The sequence below is a fragment of the Gobio gobio genome (genome assembly GCF_949357685.1).
Source record: "Gobio gobio genome assembly, chromosome: 25".
NCBI classification, from domain to species: domain Eukaryota; kingdom Metazoa; phylum Chordata; class Actinopteri; order Cypriniformes; family Gobionidae; genus Gobio; species Gobio gobio.
This window is the reverse complement of record NC_137121.1, coordinates 39667873-39680512: the sequence shown is the minus strand read 5'-3', so window position 1 is coordinate 39680512 and position 12640 is coordinate 39667873. Positions and strand designations below refer to the sequence as shown.

Here is a 12640-nt window from a genome sequence, read left to right as displayed (position 1 = left end):
TGATATTGTAAAAATGTTTTACTTTGGTTCATAGCAAGAATACAGACACATGGTTTTGTAAAAATGTTTTATTTGGTTTTATAGTAAAAACACGGAAGCAAAGACTCTTGTAAAAATGTTTTATTTGGTTTTATAGTAAAGACATGGAGACAAAGACTTTGTAAAAGTATTTTATTGAATAATTGAAATGAACATGCTGAGATATGTTTTAGGCAATCTGCTTTATTAAAAAGATGAAGAAAAACACTAAGTCATATGTATAAAGGTCATTTATAAAATGTAACCAAGTATTGAATGAAGAAACAGGTTTTACCCAGGATGATGTCTTGCAGACGAGACGAAAGAGGAGATTAAGGAACCAAGCCAGAAGAAGAAGAATGAAAGAATACAGAGCATTATATACTAAAATGTTGAAGGAATTGAGGGAGTTGACAATCGTTCAAAATCTAAGATTGGATGAACTGTGCCTATGTAATTGAATATGTGATGAAGAGGTGTGATAATGAAATAGTATATAAGGTATTGATCTCTGTATGAACACCAGAAGCTGAGAGCGTTATGCTGCTTCTCCATTGCTTGATGATCCGAGCCTGACATCTGCTGGTAACTTTGGTGAACTGCCGCTTTTTGTTACTTAAGACTTTTTCTTTTTATAAACTTTTATTTGATTGTATGTAAAACTTTTTGTTAATAGAAAAATAAATCTACTTATAATTGATTTATAAAAGAAACCGTTTGCCACGTCTCTGCTTTCTAAACGAGTTGATCTGAACCAGACACGGAGGGGGTCTGTTCTTCTAGAAAGTGAGTATAAATATATATTTATGATCTAGTTAAGGATTCGACCTGCTTTACCTAGCCTGAGGTTGTAAACTAAAAATAGGTAGAAGGTGTGTGGGATCTAGTTAGATTGTACACCGAATAACAGTGGTCACGCCCTACCTGTAGGTAAACTAGGCGCGAAGGGCGCGAAGCGCCCTCATTGGTTGCCACGTCACGCGGGCTCACCGATAGGCTGTTGCAGATGCCAGCAGGCCCAAAGACCTCAAGAGCCAGAGAATAAAAGAGAAAGAGCTTCCATTGTGATCTTCTTTTTATCTCGTTTCTTGACCATGTGACCAAACCCAACCGTGAGGCATTCAAATTGACCAATCAGATCAAACTTCCCCCACTGCACAGGTGTGACCCCCATTGGCCTACAGGCCTTCAGTCTCTCTTTGTCTTTAGCAGTTCCACATGGCCCTTCTGATGGGGGTTGACAACAGTAAAGCAAATGTCTTTGTTAAATTTCAAATATCAAATATCTTTGATTATTTTCAACTCCTTCAGTACAGACATAGTGCAGACATACAGAGGTATTACACACAAATTAAATATAACACAATAATAATATTATAAGTAATAGAAATATACAATGAAAATATTGACCTAGTTCTGCCATGGACCCATAACTCATTTAGAAGCGATCGCATCATCATCAGCACAGCGCAGCTGATTGGTTAACTGAGTCGGCTAAAACTAGCAAAACACACTCGCGTCTCGTCTGGTGTCACATTGGTCCGGGTGTGTGATCGGCCCAAACAGTGTCTTGTATGAAAAATGCATGTAAGTGTACAAAATAGACAATATTAAATTAAATACTTAAATTATGAAATGAAATGAACAGATTAGATGGACCTGTAACAAGAAAATAATAAATGTATAAACTAGGGCTGTTAACGCGTGCGATTAATTTAAACTCCTTAACGCAAATTAAAGAAAATAAATGACAGAAGTACGCGAAGCTGCTTCATTAACATACGTTTCATCATGTAGTGAGATGATGTTTATCACAATCACACTGAGCATCTACAGCACCTGTAACCCTGGAGGAGGACGTTTCCATTCTTTAACCCAATTCTGCTTTTCTGCTTGTGATCAGGCCATTTAAAGCTGTTAAACTCTGGGAAAGTGTTCAGTGATCCACTAATCAAATCATTCAAACTGTCCAAAACAGCGCTAATGCAAAGAAGGCCAGACTGATCACATCAGAGATATCAGAGAGAATAGAGACTCACATCGTTTTTAGTGAATCGTTCATTTCAATGTGTGCTTTGCTTTAAAACACGAGCTCTGCCGTTGTTTCTGATGAGCAATGTTGGCGACTCACAGCAGTCGGACAGGAAGAGTGTGAGAGTCTGTTATATCGCTGCGCAGAGAACGTGCGTGTGTGCGCTCTCAATCACCGATCGCTGCATTCATGTACAGATACATTCAGTACATTTGCGTTGTTTCCACACACACTCAGGAAGGATAATGTTCGATTGGTCATGTGTCCGGTTTGCGAACGAAACGTTATTTTGAACCGGCTCTTTTTAGTGAACCAGTCAAACGGCAGCTTACTGTTTAGCTCTAATCCACAAATTTCAAAAGTTGCTCCATTTTTACAGTGTCTAACTCTTCTGACTCAAAATAAACCAAGTTATTCAGTTACTCCTACACTGACTTAATGCCGTCAAAGCGGCTGATTTAGGAGTTGTTTTGGGGTCTCCGTGTGGTTCTGTTCAGTATCGCAGCTTGACCCGTCTACATTTAAATTGACATTTTACATAAAATGTCTCAAATTAAAACAATCTTCTTGTTGTTGCTCTGTACACATACTATACACTGTGAATTCTGTAAAGTTTTTTTTCTGTAATGTTTTTGTTTTGTTTTCATGGGTGCTTAGGTGTGTATACATTTATTATATAACAGAATTATATGGACTCCTTATATTTGGTTATTTTGTGTCCTTTTGGAGTCTCCAATGATCCCTGAAGCTGCAGAAAAGACAGTTTTGTGAGAATCACCCTTCAATCTGATTGTTTGCTTTGGATACAGCAAATTATGACTAAATTAATGTGTTTAAAAAGATACATGGCATTTGGTTAATTTCACGATAAGCGGGACAAAGGTGCGATTAAAAAAAAGTAATCTATTGACAGCCCTAGTATTAACATTAACCCCTAGAGGTCACTCAGAGGTAAAACAGAGGTAAAACCCCTAGAGGTCACCTAGAGGTAAAACACTCTAGATTTACTTATCAGTAAGGGGCTAAACATTTCATCAATAGTTATTAAGGATGTGGCAATGTCTGATCATTTCTGTATTTTCTTTGATATATCAATCTCTCCTGCCATTGAAACCAGATCTGTCTCTATCAAAAAGAGATGCTTAAATGAGAACACTAGTGTGCTGTTTATGAAGGCTATATCTCTAACACCAAGCATATCTGCAGACTCTGTTGATTTTCTCCTTGACTCTTTTAACTCAAAAGTTAAGGGTGTAATTGATGATATTGCTCCTGTAAAAGCCAGGAAAAAGAGTGGCAAACAAAAAGCACCTTGGAGAAACTCAACAGAAGTGCAATTAATGAAAAGACAATGCAGGAAATCGGAACGCATGTGGCGAAAGACAAAACTTGTAGTCCATTATAAGATCTATAAAGACAGTCTTCGTGCTTTCAATGTGGAACTAGGCAAAGCTAGACAGACCTTCTTTTCAAATATTATAAACAGAAACATAAACAACACGCGCACTCTTTTTGCTACTGTAGAGAGACTAACAAACCCCCCGAGTCACATTCCCAGTGAAATGCTCTCAGACAGCAAATGCAGTGAGTTTGCTTCCTTCTTCTCCGAGAAAATCATTAATATCAGAAATGCGATCAGCACATCGTTTAGTTGCTCTGAGGTGAATCAGATCAGACCACAGCCTCAGAAAGTTACTATGACTGATTTCGAAGCAATTGATGGTAAAATTTTAGAAGAAACAGTACAGCACCTTAAAACATCAACCTGCGCCCTTGACACACTCCCCACTTCTTTTTTCAAAAGTGTGTTTAACTGTTTAGAAGCAGATCTCCTAGAAGTGGTAAACGCCTCACTTCTTTCTGGGACTTTTCCAAACTCCCTTAAAACCGCAGTAGTTAAGCCTCTCCTGAAAAAGAGAAATCTGGATAACTCCATATTGAGCAACTACAGACCAATCTCAAATCTCCCCTTCATAGGCAAGATCATTGAAAAAGTTGTTTTCAGTCAGCTGAACAAATTCTTAAGCTCAAACGGATACTTTGACAATTTTCAATCTGGTTTCCGACCGCATCACAGCACAGAGACGGCGCTCATAAAGATTATAAATGATATTCGCCTCAATACAGATACAGGCAAAACATCAATTCTGGTACTACTGGACCTCAGTGCTGCATTCGACACTGTTGACCACAAAATACTTCTTGACAGGCTAGAAAATTGGGTTGGGCTTTCTGGAATGGTCCTCAAATGGTTCAGGTCATACTTAGAAGGGAGAGGTTATTATGTGAGTATAGGTGACCATAAGTCTGAGTGGACATCCATGACATGCGGAGTCCCACAAGGGTCAATTCTTGCACCACTCCTATTCAACCTGTACATGCTGCCACTCAGCCAAATAATGAAAAATAACAAAATGGCTTACCACAGCTATGCTGACGACACCCAGATCTACTTAGCCCTATCACCTAATGACTACAGCCCCATTGACTCTCTATGTAAATGCATTGATGAAGTTAACAGTTGGATGTGCCAAAACTTTCTTCAGTTAAACAAAGACAAAACTGAAATTACTACATTTGGAAACAAAGATGAAATTCTGAAGGTGAATGCATATCTTGAGGCTAAAGGCCTGAAATCAAAAAATCAAGTCAGGAATCTTGGTGTGATTTTGGAGTCAGACCTGAGTTTCAATAGTCATGTCAAAGCAATAACTAAATCCGCTTACTATCATCTCAAAAATATATCAAGAATTAGATGCTTTGTTTCCAGGCAAGACTTAGAGAAACTCGTTCATGCTTTTATTACCAGTAGGGTGGACTATTGTAATGGTCTTCTCACCGGCCTTCCCAAAAAGACCATTAGACAGCTGCAGCTCATACAGAACGCTGCTGCCAGGATCCTGAGCCGAACCAGAAAATATGACCATATCACACCAGTCCTCAGATCTTTACACTGGCTTCCAGTTACATTTAGGATCGATTTTAAAGTGCTATTACTTGTATATAAATCACTCAATGACCTAGGACCTCAAAACATTGCAGATATGCTGATTAAATACAAACCCAACAGATCACTCAGATCATCAGGATCAAGTCAATTAGAAATACCAAGGGTTCACTCAAAGCAAGGAGAGTCTGCTTTTAGCTATTATGCCAGCCGTAGCTGGAACCAGCTTCCTGAACAGATCAGATGTGCTCCAACAGTAGCCACTTTCAAATCCAGACTCAAAACACATCTGTTTAGCTGTGCATTTACTGAATGAGCTGTGCCACTGTACGTGCTTTGTCCGAACTGCTTGCATTTTAATTTATATGCTTAAATTTAACCCTGTTTTTATTTTTATTTTTAATTATACTCTTTATTTTTATCTTTCAATATTTTCTTTATTTTTTATTTCTTTAAATTCCTATTATAACTGTAATATTTTTATTTCATTTCTGTGTAAAGCACTTTGAATTGCCACTGTGTATGAAATGTGCTATACAAATAAACTTGCCTTGCCTTGCCTTGCCTAGAGGTCGTCAATCACGCCGGTGTGACCTACTCGCTTTTCTTCTCATCAGTGTGAAAGAGACTCAAAATTATGTGGGTTTTCTCATTCGCTATTGACGCTTGCTGGTTGGTACGAGATGCATTCTGGGATATCTGTCTGTCTGAAGTCCACACAAGTCTCCTCTCGATGCGTCCTCAATAAAAGGGTCGGATCAAGAACACATCTGGGGGTTTGAACTGTACTTGGCCAGATGTGAACTCTGAATAGGAACAGGACTTGGGCAGCGACTGATGACGATTCACAAGAACACCAGAACACGAGTCCAGACAAGAACACATATTGAGAAACGGCCACTGACTCCACCCATGTGTGTGTCGACTTCATCAGAAGTTCAGTGCTGATCCAACAAACTTTAAACACTGAAATATCAACCTATGCAGAAGGAACAATTCATTTCATTACCGATGAATTAATAATCTGAGTTAAGGGTCCTATGATTGATTCTTTATGATTTAAATAAATATGAATAATCTAATCCATATGTATCTCTAGCTCTAGAGTTTTTAAGATTATTAATTATTCTTTCAGCTTTTGCATTGGACACCTGCTTAAGAGTGAATGTAGGTAGGGCAGAATCAGGCATTGTGAAACATGGGATCTCTGGACAAAGAGAGTTTGTGAGAACTCCTGATGATGTTCGAGGCTCAGAAACACTTTCTCTGTTTCAATCTAGATTAAAGACACATCTCTTTAGCCAAGCATTCACACACTGCTGCTCATAAATTTACTACAATTATACTGTATCTGATGAAATGTCATGATCGTCACATGATCATCTTCTGCTTTCAGTTAAAACAGCTCAAACATGAGTTTTAGTCTGGGACTAGATTAAGCCTCGTCTGTGGAAACTGATTTTTTCCTCCAGCGCTGTGAATGTTTAATGTGTGTGTTCAATAAAGATTAGGATTGTGTGTGTGTGTGTGTGTGTGTGTGTGAGTGTGTTATCATCTTAAGCACATTGTGTGTGTCTATTGTTGTGACTGAGATGAGGATCAGATCACATTTGATGGCAAATTACTGCAGAAAACCAGTTCATACCAAGAGTTCACACACTTGTTCTTGCCACTGAATGATCCCTGTCAATCAAACTGAACAGACTGCATTCAGTCACTTCTGCTGTCTGGACAAGATGCTTTCCATTTGACCCACAGAAAGATTTACATTCTTACACAATTACTGTCACAACGGCTCATTCTTGATTTGGGATCATGTTTTTGAATGATTATGGAATTTTTCTATATTAAAGTTCAGCACCTTCTTCCGCATGTAAATGTGTAGCAGAAGTGAAAGTGGTCTGTTCCAGTCCAGATCCTGTAACCAATCAAAGAGTGAGACTGAAAATCCCATTTGCATTGTCAGGGTGGAGTGATTGTGATCCTCTCAGAATAGAGCAGCTCTGTCTCCAGAGACCATGTTCAAACCCCAAGAGCTTTATTTGACTGATTTACTGCTACATCAACCTTCTGAAAAGCACCTGCATCTTCATCTGATAGTTGAATGATGTTGTCAGACACAAAGTGAACTTGTTGAGAAGCTTTATTGAATGTTGCAGCAAACACAGCAGATTGAAATATCACACAGTGCTTTGACACATGCGAGCTCTCTTTCAGTATTGAGTTGTAAATCACTACAGCTGCAGCACTAGACTCATGTGAATCCTGCCTGACACAGGACACTCAGATACGGCTCAACATCAGCACTCAGAGCTCTTGTGGAACGAGACCTCATGAGGAGCTCCATCATGTGTTACTCTGCAGAAGTACACCTCTCCCTCTTCCCAGCGTGCTTTGCTGAGGGTCAGGACGCTACTGCGGCTGTAGCGGCCTTCCTGCTGGCTCTCTGCGCTGGTCAGAACCCCCTCGGTGACCTCTGACCCGTCCAGTGTCCAGCTCACCAGTGCCCCCTGTGGAGAGTAAGAGCTGAGCAGGCAGAGCAGTGCGGCTGAGTCTCCAGAGATCTGCAGAGAAGAGGGCGGCAGCAGAGACACTGAGGGCTTCACTGTGGGACCAGCTGCAGGAGACAAACACAACACATTCACAAACACAAAGAAAACACACTGCACTTTCATTCACAGCATTTCAACAGCAGGACAAATCACAATCACATTCTGATCCTTCATGTCCTTCAACATCACTACAGCTGATATAGATATATATATATATATATATATATATATATATATATATATATATAAGGGGCCGGTGCAAAGCGAATCGGGCAGCAGTCGAAGGCGGGGGCCTAGACGACCCGATCCCTGGACACGGAAACTAGCTCTTGGGACATGGAATGTCACCTCGCTGGCGGGGAAAGAGCCTGAGATTGTGCGTGAGGTTGAGAGGTTCCGACTAGAGATAGTCGGAATCACCTCCACGCACGGCTTGGGCTCTGGAACCACACTCCTCGAGAGGGGATGGACTCTTCACCACTCTGGAGTTGCCCATGGTGAGAGGCGGCGGGCTGGGGTGGGTTTGCTTATAGCCCCCCAGCTCTGCCGCCATGTGTTGGAGTTTACCCCGGTGAACGAGAGGGTCGTTTCCCTGCGGCTTCGGCTCGGGGATAGGTCTCTCACTGTTGTGTGTGCCTACGGGCCAAACAGCAGTGCAGAGTACCCGACCTTCTTGGTGTCCCTGGGAGGGGTGCTGGAGAGTGCTCCGACTGGGGACTCCGTCGTTCTACTGGGGGACTTCAACGCCCACGTGGGCAATGACAGTGAAACCTGGAGGGGTGTGATTGGGAGGAACGGCCCCCCTGATCTGAACCCGAGTGGTGTTCAGTTATTGGACTTCTGTGCTAGTTACAGTTTGTCCATAACGAACACCATGTTCAAGCATAAGGGTGTCCATCAGTGCACATGGCACCAGGACACCCTAGGTCGTAGGTCAATGATCGACTTCGTGGTCGTTTCATCTGACCTGCGGCCGTATGTCTTGGACACTCGGGTGAAGAGAGGGGCGGAGCTGTCAACTGATCACCACCTGGTGGTGAGTTGGATCCGATGGCGGGGGAGGAAGCTGGATAGACTCGGTAGACCCAAACGTACTGTGCGGGTCTGCTGGGAACGTTTGGCCGAGTCTCCTGTCAGAGAGATCTTCAACTCCTGCCTCCGGCAGAGCTTTGACCGGATCCCGAGGGAGGCTGGAGATATTGAGTCCGAATGGACCATGTTCTCCACCTCCATTGTCAAAGCGGCTGCTCGGAGCTGTGGACGCAAGGTCTCCGGTGCCTGTCGAGGCGGCAATCCCCGAACCCGGTGGTGGACACCGGAAGTAAGGGATGCCGTCAAGCTGAAGAAGGAGTCCTATCGGGCCTGGTTGGCTTGTGGGACTCCTGAGGCAGCTGACAGGTACCGGCAGGCTAAACGGACTGCAGCCAGGGTGGTTGTGGAGGCAAAAACTCGGGCCTGGTAGGAGTTCGGTGAGGCCATGGAAAAGGACTATCGGCTGGCCTCGAAGAGATTCTGGCAAACCGTCCGGCGCCTCAGGAGGGGGAAGCAGTGCCCTACCAACGCTGTCTACAGTGGCGATGGGCGGCTGTTGACCTCGACTGGGGATGTTGTCGGACGGTGGAAGGAATACTTCGAGGATCTCCTCAATCCCGCTGTCACGTCTTCCATTGAGGAAGCAGAGGCTGGGGGCTCAGAGGAGGACTCGTCCATCACTCGGGCTGAAGTCACCGAGGTGGTCAAGAAACTCCTCGGTGGCAAGGCACCGGGGGTGGATGAGATCCGCCCTGAGTACCTCCAGTCTCTGGATGTTGTGGGGCTGTCTTGGCTGACACGCCTCTGCAACATCGCGTGGCGGTCGGGGACAGTGCCTCTGGGATGGCAGACCGGGGTGGTGGTCCCTCTTTTTAAAAAGGGGGATCGGAGGGTGTGTTCCAACTATAGGGGGATCACACTTCTCAGCCTCCCCGGGAAAGTCTATGCCAGGGTACTGGAGAGGAGAATTCGGCCGATAGTGGAACCTCGGATTCAGGAGGAACAGTGTGGTTTTCGTCCTGGTCGTGGAACACTGGACCAGCTCTATACCCTCTACAGGGTGCTGGAGGGTTCATGGGAGTTTGCCCAACCAGTCCACATTTGTTTTGTGGATTTGGAGAAGGCATTCGACTGTGTCCCTCGCGGCGTCCTGTGGAGGGTGCTGGGGGAATATGGGGTCCGGGGTCCTTTGCTGAGGGCTGTCCGGTCCCTGTATGACCGAAGCAGGAGTTTGGTCCGCATTGCCGACAGTAAGTCAGACTTGTTCCCGGTGCATGTTGGACTCCGGCAGGGCTGCCCTTTGTCGCCGGTTCTGTTCATAATCTTTATGGACAGAATTTCTAGGCGCAGCCAAGGGCCGGAGGGTGTCAGGTTTGGGGACCACACGGTTTCGTCTCTGCTCTTTGCGGATGACGTTGTCGTGTTGGCCCCTTCTAACCAGGACCTTCAGCATGCACTGGGACGGTTTGCAGCCGAGTGTGAAGCGGCTGGGATGGGGATCAGCACCTCCAAATCCGAGGCCATGGTCCTCAGTCGGAAAAGGGTGGCTTGCCCACTTCAGGTTGGTGGAGAGTTCCTGCCCCAAGTGGAGGAGTTCAAGTATCTAGGGATCTTATTCACGAGTGAGGGGAGGATGGAACGGGAGATTGACAGACGGATCGGTGCAGCTTCTGCAGTAATGCGGTCGATGTACCGGTCTGTCGTGGTGAAGAAAGAGCTAAGCCATAAGGCGAAGCTCTCGATTTACCGGTCAATCTACGTTCCTACTCTCACCTATGGTCATGAGCTTTGGGTCATGACCGAAAGGACAAGATCCCGGATACAGGCGGCCGAAATGAGCTTTCTCCGCAGGGTGGCTGGGCGCTCCCTTAGAGATAGGGTGAGAAGCTCAGTCACTCGGGAGGAACTCGGAGTAGAGCCGCTGCTCCTCCACATCGAGAGGGGACAGCTGAGGTGGCTCGGGCATCTGTTCCGGATGCCTCCTGAACGCCTTCCCGGGAAGGTGTTTCGGGCATGTCCAACCGGGAGGAGGCCCCGGGGAAGACCGAGGACACGCTGGAGGGACTATGTCTCCCGGCTGGCCTTGGAACGCCTCGGTGTCCCCCCGGAAGAGCTGGAGGAAGTGTCTTGGGAGAGGGAAGTCTGGGCATCTCTGCTTAGACTGCTGCCCCCGCGACCCGGCCCCGGATAAGCGGAAGAAGATGGATGGATGGATGGATATATATATATATACACAATATACACAATCACTATATACATTCACATCAAACCTCATCAATCAAACTCAACATTGTAATACACCGACTGATTTCATTACAGCAGTTTTGAACTCAGAACATAAAGTTCTTACATTTTACTGAGATATTCAACTCAAAATCAAACTCAATTTCACACAGAATTAAAAGTCACACATAAATTGTGTTTGTATTATAAAGCACTGAATTATAATCACAACTTGAGCAAAAGAGATTCAGTATCATTGACTGAACTACAGAAAGTACAACATTTACATTCTGATGTCAAATCTCTTTTCTCCATGAAAAGAGATGACCACCTGAATGTCGTTCTGGGGGAGGTCAAGGCGGTCAGAGGCGCGGCTAGTTGGCTGAAGTTGCGAATGAACCGCCGGTAAAAATTGGCAAACCCCAGAAACCTCAGTAGGGCCTTACGGAAATCTGGACTTGGCCAATCCACCACAGCCTTGATCTTCTCAGGATCCATGAGCATTCCCTCAGCCGACACGATGTACCCTAGAAATAAATGTGTCACGACACAGAGACGAAAGCAGGTGTGAGAAAACTCTTTTAATGTAGGATTGATGATGTACACAAAGGGAAGTCACAATGGAGCAGGCTAGCGGCGCAGGGACTCCGATGGCCAGATGACCACAGTGAAGAGTGCAGAGTGTGAAGACCAGGTGACGACGAATCCAAAACCACAGGAACATGAACAGGAACAAGGAAGGCACAGGACTCGGACGCAGACTGGAACAAACACACCGGGGACTCACAAACAACGATCTGACAAAGAGATGAGAAAGTGAAGAGTTTCAATAGGCAGATGATATGAGCTGCAGCTGGTGTTGGGACTGATGAGCCAGGTAGCTGATGATCCAATGAGTGACCACACCCACACAATCAGCACGCACACACACACATAACAACAGCACATGAGACAAGAAAGAGACATGGATTTATGAACCGTGACAAAATGAAGGAAAACAAACCTGTAATAAACTCAATAAACTCATAGTGAGACGCTTTATGGAAATATGTTTAGATTTTGTTGTTGAAAGGAATAATGCCGTTCTTCTGAATGTATAAACATGACAATATCATTGATTTAGATTCAATAATTATTCAACAATATCAGAAACACTTAAAGCCTTTATACACAATGCATTATAAAAGTATTTGAATGCATTAATTATGAATTGTTACACACATTATAATGCATGTATGATCTCATGAATAATTGTAACCACAGTTATAACACATTATAATATTATCTATTCATTGTTACACCTTTAGAAATGATAATACATTAAAACTCACGACAAACAACCAATTTCAGATGCAACAAGGAATTAGCAAATATTATAATACATTTTAACTTTGGTTACAGTTATTTATGAAAAGATATAAGGCATTATAATCTACATTATGAATATCTTTATAATAAAAACATACATTTCTGAAATCTAAATTGTATTTTTTAAATAGGGAATTGAAAAAAAGACTTACATTTGATCACCAGTTTGGTTCCTCCACTGAATGTCCACCACAGTGATACAATCTAATGAAACGCTCGTACAAAAACCTCTATTCCACTCGAGTGAACACACACTCCAGCAGAGAGAGAGAAACAACACTTCAACACACTGATATTAGAAGCTCCTCAGCTCTTCTCAAAACTCACTCATTCAGATTGACTCAATGATTTCTGATATAACACTGTTTAAAGAAATATATTTGATGAGCTGTGACCTCTGAGGTGACCTTTGACCTCTTTGATCATGGATGATGTTGTGTTTGAGTTTCTCATAATGATGCTTCTGTT

At 43.5% G+C, this 12640-nt stretch overlaps 1 gene segment (V, D, J or C); it reads right to left on the bottom strand.

The window, feature by feature from the left end:
* Positions 1–7208: 7208 nt before the first annotated feature.
* On the bottom strand, positions 7209–12353 carry LOC307121436 (immunoglobulin lambda constant 7-like). The segment is given in 3 exons: positions 12325–12353; positions 11251–11685; positions 7209–7614 (listed from the first exon to the last, which is right to left on the bottom strand).
* Between the last annotated feature and the right edge of the window lie 287 nt (positions 12354–12640).